At 42.8% G+C, this 8890-nt stretch overlaps 1 protein-coding gene across 4 annotated transcripts in view; it reads left to right on the top strand.

Annotated features, from left to right (window-relative positions):
* Nucleotides 1-4369: 4369 nt before the first annotated feature.
* BTBD10 (BTB domain containing 10) overlaps nucleotides 4370-8890 on the top strand; it is a 35939-nt gene continuing 31418 nt past the window's right edge. Inside the window, exon 1 of one of the 4 annotated variants that reach the window (XM_044425727.1) lies at nucleotides 4370-4502. The gene's annotated coding sequence lies outside the window, so the exon portion shown is untranslated. Of the gene's footprint in view, nucleotides 4503-4585; nucleotides 4697-4818; nucleotides 4951-8890 lie in introns of those variants that run through there. The other 3 variants (XM_044425728.1, XM_044425729.1, XM_044425730.1) reach the window with 3 other exon arrangements.

The following is an 8890-nucleotide window of genomic DNA, read 5'->3' as shown; positions in this document are numbered from 1 at the left end:
AATCCTGGAATGTGAAGTCAAATGGGCCTTAGGAAGTCTGAGCAACAACAAAGCTAGTGGAGGTGACAGTATTCCAGCTGAGCTATTCAAAATCCTAAAAGACGATGCAGTAAAAGTGCTACACTCAATATGCCAGCAAATCTCAAAACTCAACAGTGGCCACAGGATTGGTAAAGGTCAGTTTACATTCCGATCCCAAAGAAGGGCAATGCCAAAAATGTTCAAACTACCGCACCATTGCACTCATTTCACATGCTTGCAAAGTTATGCTCAAAATCCTACAAGCTAGGCTCCAGCAGTATGTGGACCAAGAACTACCAGAAGTACAGGCAGGATTTCGAAGAGAGAGAGGAACTAGAGATCAAATTGCCAACATATGCTGGATCATGGAGAAGCTAGGGAGTTCCAGAAAAACATCTACTTCTGCTTCACTGACTATGCTAAAGCCTTTGATTGTGTGGATCACAACAAATTGTGGCAAGTTCTTAAAGAGATGGGAGTACCAGACCATCTTATTTGTCTCTTGAGAAACCTATATGTGGGTCAAGAAGCAACAGTGAGAACTGGATATGGAACCACTGATTGGTTCAAAATTGAGAAAGGAGTTCAGCAAGGCTGTATACTGTTGCCGTGCCTATTTAACTTATATGCAGAGCACATCATGAGAAAGGTGGGGCTAGATGAATCACCAGTTGGAATTAAGATTGCTGGGAGAAATATCAACAACCTCAGATATGCAGATGATACCACTCTCATGGCAGAAAGTGAAGAGGAGCTAGAGAGCCTCTTGATGTGGGTGAAGGAGGAGAGCGCAAGTTGGCTTGAAACTCAACATTAAGAAAACTAAGATCATGTCATCCGGTCCTCTCACTTCCTTGCAAATAGATGGGGAAGAAATGGAGGTAGTGACAGATTTTATTTTCCTGGGCTCCAAGATCACCGCAGATGGGGACTGCAGCCAAGAATTAAAAGACGCTTGCTCCTGGGGAGGAAAGCTATGGCAAATCTAGACAGCATACTAAAAAGCAGAGACATCACCCTGCCAACAAAAGTGCGTATAGTCAAGGCTATGGTTTTCCCAGTTGCAATGTATGGCTGTGAAAGCTGGATCATAAGGAAGGCTGAGTGCCAAAGGATTGAGGCCTTTGAATTGTGGTGCTGGAGGAGACTCCTGCGAGTCCCTTGAACTGCAAGGCGATCAAACCGGTCAGTCCTAGAGGAGATCACCCCTGACTGCTCTTTAGAAGGCCAGATCCTGAAGATGAAACTCAAATACTTTGGCCACCTAATGAGGACTCCCTGGAGAAGAGCCTAATGCTGGGAACAATAGATGGCAAAAGAAGAAGGGGACGGCAGAGGATGAGGTGGCTAGATGGAGTCACTGAAGCAGTTGGTGTGAGCTTGAGTGGACTCTGGGGGATGGTGGAGGACAGGAAGGCCTGGAGGAATGTTGTCCATGGGGTCGCAATGGGTCGGACACGACTTTGCGACTAGCAACAACAACAGCAAGATACCTATTTGTCTAGGGGATCATTATATTTACTGTGTTTATCTGTTGTTGTATTCAATGTGTTGCCAACCTTAACCCTAAGGATTGTCTAACTCCCTGCTTAACTGTATCCCTCAATACATGCCTCTATCATTTTCAAGTAAAGTGGTACCTTGGCTCATGAACTTAATCTGTTCCAGGACTATGGTCATGACCCAAACTGGTCATGAGCCAAGTCAAATTTCCCCATAACGGTCAATGTAAATAAGGTTAATCTGTTCTGCAATGATTTTTTTTACTCACAAAAATTTGAAGTAAAGTGACAAAGAACAACAAAGATTGCGGCTCTCTCCCCTCCCCTCCAGCGATCGTGTGGGGGGTGGGGGGAGACAGGCGCAATAATGGGTGCGCTGGGGGGGAGGCAGATGCAGGCGTGCTCGGGCAAGGAACGTGGTTGCAATCATGGCCATATCTCCCCCCCCCCCACCCCCAGCATGACCGCAATCGCACCCATGCAGGGAAGGTGGGCGTGCTCACAATCGTCACCCAATGCAGAGTTCACGACCTGCTGCAAAATTTTTATGAAATTTCTGTTCGTGACCCAATCTGGTCGTGAACTGAGGCATTCATGAGCCGAGGTACCACTTTAGACCACCTGCCTAGAGGATGGCTGGATGTGAGTTCCAAAGGGGGGAGCATAATATACAAATACGCCCTAATCAGAAAACTCAAGAGGCACTCCAGCTCATCCCATATACACCAGCTGATCACTAAGCTAAGGACCCTTCCCAAATATCAAGGGAGGTAAAGATGGGGCAGCTGAAACTAGCTCGAGCTAGCTTAGACTGGAGCAAGAACATGCCAGTAGAACAATGGGCAGAACAGAGGGAGGGAATAGAATGTTTAATCAAAAGTATAAAAGTTAGAACTCCGTGCTGTTTGAGTGGGTGCTGCAAGTAACCTTGCTTTGCATGTGTGTGTGTACAGGTAGTTTCCAGGTTACAACCAACCTGTACTTATGAATGCATGGACTGTCTCTAACAAAAAGCTGTGACTGTGTCTAGAGAACTACACAACATGTATGGGGACACATCAGTGGCTACATACGTAGTTCCCTAGTCATGGCTTTTCACTAGAGACAGTTACAGCTATCTCTAGGAAACTATACAATGTGTTTGGCAATCCACCTCTCAGTGGCCATGTAGTTCCCTAGAGAGTGTTCACAGTTTTTCCTTTCCTGGACTGTAGACTCCAGTAATAACTCTTCCCATTCCAGCAGTACAATCAAACCCTGACTTCCCAGTAGCAGGTCCATCCCCATCCCCATCAGTTAATGTTAGGCTTAATGTTATCTCAAGAATGCTCTAAACTGTTTCAAGAACTGTTTTTATAGTTTTTTAATTGTCTCTCTCCAGTATCTGTAGTTACTATTATTATTACTACAGATATTACTGCATTAGATGTTTTAATGAATATGGGAGTGTTTCTTAAGTGTTTCATGTGCCAAGAAAGGTAAAATATATATACTAAGACAAACTTTCGGCTTATTCATGTGATCCAATTTGATACAAATGCAATTTAAAGATGTTCTCAGAAACAGAACTAGTTCTTAAACCTGGGGGACTACCTGTAGTCCCTTTTATTCCTGGAATAAAGCTGCTTCCTTCAGAGGAGCTGGCTCAACTGACTTGTTACTGATCAGGCACACCAGGCAAACTCACCACCTTATGAGGCTTCCCAGATTTGGGTAACATTGAGAAAGGTTTTTACTTACACATACTGCACATTGACATTTTAAAATTACAATTCCTCACATATTTGACTACCATTTTGCAACTTGCTCTGCTAAAATCTAAGCCTGCACATTTCCTTGGAATTAGCATTAGTAGGGCAATCCTATGTATGCCTACTCAGAAGGTTCACCAAATTAAATAAGGCCTATTACTCTGAGGTAAATGTGCTTAGTACAATTACTCTGAGGTAAATGTGCTTAGTACAATCCTACTGTACTCTGTAAGGGGCAAACATTTATGGACCTCAATGGGACTTAACTTCAAGCAGGCATGCAATGAATTGGCTTATAAATCAATGGTTTAAAACTCCTATTATAGAACTGGTGGCAGTAACACCAATAGTTATTCTCAACCAGAATGTCAAACTGTGTCTTGAATGATTTGCATTGAAGGCATTAGAGACTTATAAGAAAGGAGCCATTTCAGGTGCTAGCCTATGTACTATTAGGGTAGAAAAATCCTCTTGGGGACTGTCGGAATTTGTTTCTTTCAAATCATGCACAGGATCGCAGCCATAGTGAGTCTATCCACGATATTAGATGCATGTGTAACGAAGCCAAAAGTTCCAGGTACAAACACTTTTTTGTAATTAATAAGGGCGTTTGTTATCTTTCACCTACCCAGAATACTTTGCTCCCCCTGAGTTCAGCTACAATCCTCACAGTAGGTGGGCTGGGTATGGATTACTGGAAATATATGGTTTCTTGAGCTATTGCAAAATATTTTGAGGTGATTTGGTCCTAAACGGGCAATTAGCTTTACAAAATATCGACTCCTGGGGGAGCTGGAAGCTGTTACAACTGGCTTGCCGCTGCGAATCAACTCAGCTGCCCGCATTTTTGGACTCTCGTCGAGGGCGCGGCCACGGAACTGTCACGATAAAAGGGTGCATTTTTTTAAAAAAATCAACCATGCCCCACGTTATGAGCGTGCGCGCAAATGCCCTCTCCGGGGTGCCCAGCGGGTTATTTGGGCTCCGTTCAGTTGCGCAAAGGCAGCGACAGTGAAAAGACGGCGCTGCCACGGCCTGGCCAATGGGTGGGGCGAGAGGAAGAAGCGAGGATGCCGCCAGAGCCACCGCAGTCCAGGCCTGCTTGGAGAGCGGCAGGGGCCAGAAGGAAGAGCCCGCTGCCACGCGACAACAAACCCCCGCCGGCCTTTCTCGTAATCCAGACCGGTGGGCTGACCTGGAGAGCAAAGCGACCCTCCCCGCTCCTGTGGTGAGTTCAGCGTTTCCCCTCCTCCTCCCGCAATCATCCGCCCGCCCCGCGTTGGCTGAAGTATCGCGAGCTTGGCCGTATTCTCACAGTTTGCTTCTCGCGAGAGCCAGAGCTGGCGGTTGACCGGGCCTAGCAGTTGCAGTCGCCGGTGGAGGCGGCGGGAGGTGAGTGAGGCGGTTGGTCGCGCGCAGCAGGTGAGGGGGTAGCTGCTGTTACGCTCCTTGGCTGAGTGGGAGCGGCGAAGGGAAAACGGAGTGTTGTTACGAACAGGGGAGGCGACGGGGGTCGGCAGGCAGAGGCGACTCTTGCTTCTGGATTGGAAGGAGAAGTGACCACCGCGACCACCACTACTTCCGGTTGGTTTTCCCCGTAGGCAAGGCTGCGAGGGAGGTGAGACTGGGAAAAGCCGCAAGAGAGCTGCCGTGGCTAGAGGATCCCCCCTCAGAAGGTGGGCTCCGGCTGTAGCCCGTGTGGTGGTGCTCTGTGTTAGCGGAGAGGAAAGTAGTTTGCTTTAGAAAGTAACATGGTAAAGTGGTCGTGGAGGATACGTTTGTTGGGAAGCAGAGGGTGGGTGGGTGGGTCGGTGGATGAGTGGTGGTGGTGGTGATCATCCTCCGTCTCTGTCCGTCCATCCTTCTGTCCTTCTTTGTACACATTTAAATGTTTTCATGTCGGTAAACTCCCTGGATATGGTCCGGCTGACAGGCAGAAAAATTAAATCATGGGATAAAATATATCTTTCACGATGATACAAAGTATAAACGTTAAAATCGTTTGATCGGGGATGGAGGACTAGCCAAAACGGGAAGTGTATTGGTGAGGAAGCTTTCTAGTACGTCAGAGCTTGTAGGGTACTGCTCATGATGCCGCCCTGTTGCCTCCACATACCTGGTGCCCACGGTTGGCCCTGAACGGCTTCTCGTGCGTGGCGGCTCATGCGTGAATGCCTTGTCATGGGTGACTCACCCTCGCCCCTTCTGTGCGACATCTTGTCAGCTTAGAAAAGAGGAGGGGGCAGGGATAGTCAAACGATGTACTTCGGAAGTATGGAGGAGGAGATACTGCCAACAGATTGTATTAACTGTTCAAGATTTAGTCGTTGGTCATAACGCTGGATTGTTTTGAACAGAATGTGCAATATTTAAGTTGAATATATAATGTTATAGGAAAGCATGCTTGTTATATTTTGCTTTGGTGACTGTTGTGAATGAAAAGTTAGAGTTCTTTGCAGCATAATGGAGTCCTTGGGGGTTTTTTAGAGCTTCAGGAGCAATGCTGCTTCAATAGTAGTTTATTCTGGTGCTTGATACTGAGAAAGCATGTTTACTAGGGAAGGTGAGAGCTCTGAGGTTTGCACCATGAATCATTTACACTGATTTGTAGCTCTTTTGTTCAAGGGGGTAAACCCATGAGTAAAGTGTAATTCAATAAACTTCTGACTCTTGTAACTTTTATCATTTTGTCCATATTATTCAGTATCTCTTCTTCAAAAAAAATTAACACACTTAATACGGTAAAAAGTACATCAATAACAAGGAAAAATTTAAAAATGAGGAAAAATGTATAATGCAATTAACTGATTAACGTAATTAATAAACTATTATCTAGTACTTGATCCTTGAGTCATTCTAGTAACTCAGTTTTTCTCATGGCCTTTAGAAGACTATCTTCTAAACTTCCTAAACTAAATTGAGGTAAAGATCACCTCTGCAACTGCTGCAGCTGGACTGACCTTGTAAGATTTTTGAGCTGCCATTCATTTTACACTGTATTGCTATTTACCTGTAAAATTTCAGCTGAATGGCAGGACATAAATACAGGTACTTCAAAATCAAACTTTAGTTGAAGTCCAGATAGTATTTCTTTGTTAATAGAAAGGTGGACAGGGAAGGGGTAATGCCTTTCAGTAGTCTGTTTACCCTGTTTTAAGAAGGTCCTCAGTATTCAGGACGATTTGGGAGGTATGATATATTGTCTTCCTGTTCCGTTGACAGAAATGGAGTTGTGAGAGCAGAGGGATGAATTTTGAATTCTACCGAATTCTTCTAATGTAACACCACATTTTGTTCTGACAAATTGTTCTTTCTTGAACTGATAAGGTGATACTAGGTCCATCCCTGTCTGACAAGACTTGTTTGGTTAATGTAAAACTTTAAACATAATGCTTTCATGCTCTTATTGTCCAGTAATATAGGAAATCTCATGTTACTGGACTCATTTGAATTTTTAAACAGGGTTATGTTCTGTTCCACTGCAGTTGATGTGTGGAGACTGATACAACTTGAATCAGTAGATTATGGCAGGGTTGTGGCTCTTGATTATATGGAAAAGGAAATGGAAATGGCTCTTATTTTCTTCCCTGAAAACTTTCACTGAGACAGCTAAATTTTCTTTGAAATAAACTTTATACGTTTAAACATGAAATACTACAACTTTTCACAATTAGAATTTAGGATCCTGGTGTTTTGCATAACAGCATTCTCTCCTTAGTTGCTTTACTTTCCCAAAACTGATGACCATAACTTTTCTTGAAAAGCTCCTATGCTTACTTAACTGTCTCTGATTTCCTTTGCCTAATTCTGAGTGATTCTTCTTTGTAGTAATTAGTTCAGAGGATTCTACTGGTTCCCTGAGCTTTTCCCAGTGATACCACCTTATTATAGTAATTTAACATAGTATTTTAACATTTGAGTAGGGAAATGTGAGTCTTAAATCCAGGTGGAAACCAGCATAGAAGAATTTTGTAATTATGTAAGATCTTCATAGTCATACATATGATAATATGATTTTTGGAGGCATGGAAATAAAAATGTTCACAGGTCTGAATAATTTACCAGAAGCAACATTTCTAATTAAAAATGTTTGTTGTGATATTAAAGGTGATTAAAATAAACAGAAAAGCAGCTTTTAAAAAAATCAGATGGAAAAGCTTGAATGGGTAAATCTAGCACATCAGATAATACCCCCAAAATATTTGTTTGTTTTTGGGAAGATGAGGAAAATAAGGATGATGCTGCAAGAAGTTGGAGAGTGTTTTGCCTTTTGTGCATCACTTCATACATTCTTACCTTGGACTGTATTTGATATTTTAATGCCCATTCCCTCAGTTTGAAGAACCTTTAGGGCTCTTTGAAATCTTTTTTACTTCGAACCATGCTAAATTTAGTCTTACCACCTAAATTAGTCACTTCACTCCTCAAACTTAACTCTGTATCATTGATGAACAAGTTAAAAAGCACCAGCCCCAATATTTATCCTTGTAGGATCTTATTGCTAACATGCTTCATCTGTGAGAATAGATCTTTAATTCCTACAATTGCTTTCTGTTAAGCAGTTATCAGTCCAAATTACCAATTTACAACAGGATATCTCCTGTTATCTGATGACTGCTAAGTTTACTCCAGAATCTTTGGTCAGGGACTTTGCAAAAAGACTTTAGGAAGTCCAGGTCTCCCATATCAATGCTACCACATTCTCAAAGAACTTAAAAGATAGTGAAACAGGACTTACCTTTGTAGAAACCATATTGATTCCTTTTCAGAGTGACCTGTCCACCTGTACCCATGAACATTTTACCATTAGTAAAAATGTTTATGAAATTACCTAAAACATGTGTTAGACTTTTCATCATGTTATTCCTTAGACATCCCCCCACATTCCGGTACCTTAAAAAAAAAAACTGGCATTAGATTAGCCATTCCAGTCTTTTGGTACTGGGGACAATCTTGCAGGAATATTATATGTGTTGTCAGAACACCCGTAGTTTAATTAAGAACCCTCAGATATTTGCAACTGGTAATTTGTTTACTTTCAGTTTGTCAGTACCAGTTTAAGATTTCATGTCTTGTCACCCTAATTTGCCTCAGTTCCTCAGATTTTCTTCCTCAAAGTATCAGTTCCGGTGTGGGGATATGCCCTACATCTTTTGCATTGAAGATAGACACAAGTATTTCATTTACGATTTGTTTTATTACATTTCTGTACCTCACACTGTTGATATGAGTTCTCTAGAGCAAGTTTCTTGACAACTTCATGTAAAAAACATTGGGAATCTTCTTTGAAACCAGTGGCTTTGAAAGCTTCCTATATCAGAGGAACTTTTCTGTGTCCAGCTGTATATTTAGTGGGATCTATGCTCTGTTCATCTCTGAAGTAGATTACTGCAATGCATTCTACATGGAGCTGCTCTTGAAGACTATTTAGAAGCTGCGGTTTGTGTGAAATGCAGCAGCCAGACAAGTAACACCAATTCTGGCCTGCTTACACTGGCTGCCTGTACCTTCCATACCCAATTCAAGGTGCTGGTTTTAACCTAGAAAGCCCTACATGGCTTGGAATTACAATATCTGATGGAACATCTCTCCTGATCTTCTTTTGTCTGGACACTG

Source organism: Varanus komodoensis, unplaced genomic scaffold (assembly GCF_004798865.1).
Source record: "Varanus komodoensis strain SLA01 unplaced genomic scaffold, ASM479886v1 scaffold16, whole genome shotgun sequence".
Lineage (NCBI taxonomy): Eukaryota > Metazoa > Chordata > Lepidosauria > Squamata > Varanidae > Varanus > Varanus komodoensis.
The sequence above is the reverse complement of the archived record's forward strand: the minus strand, read 5'-3'. Positions and strand labels throughout refer to the sequence as shown.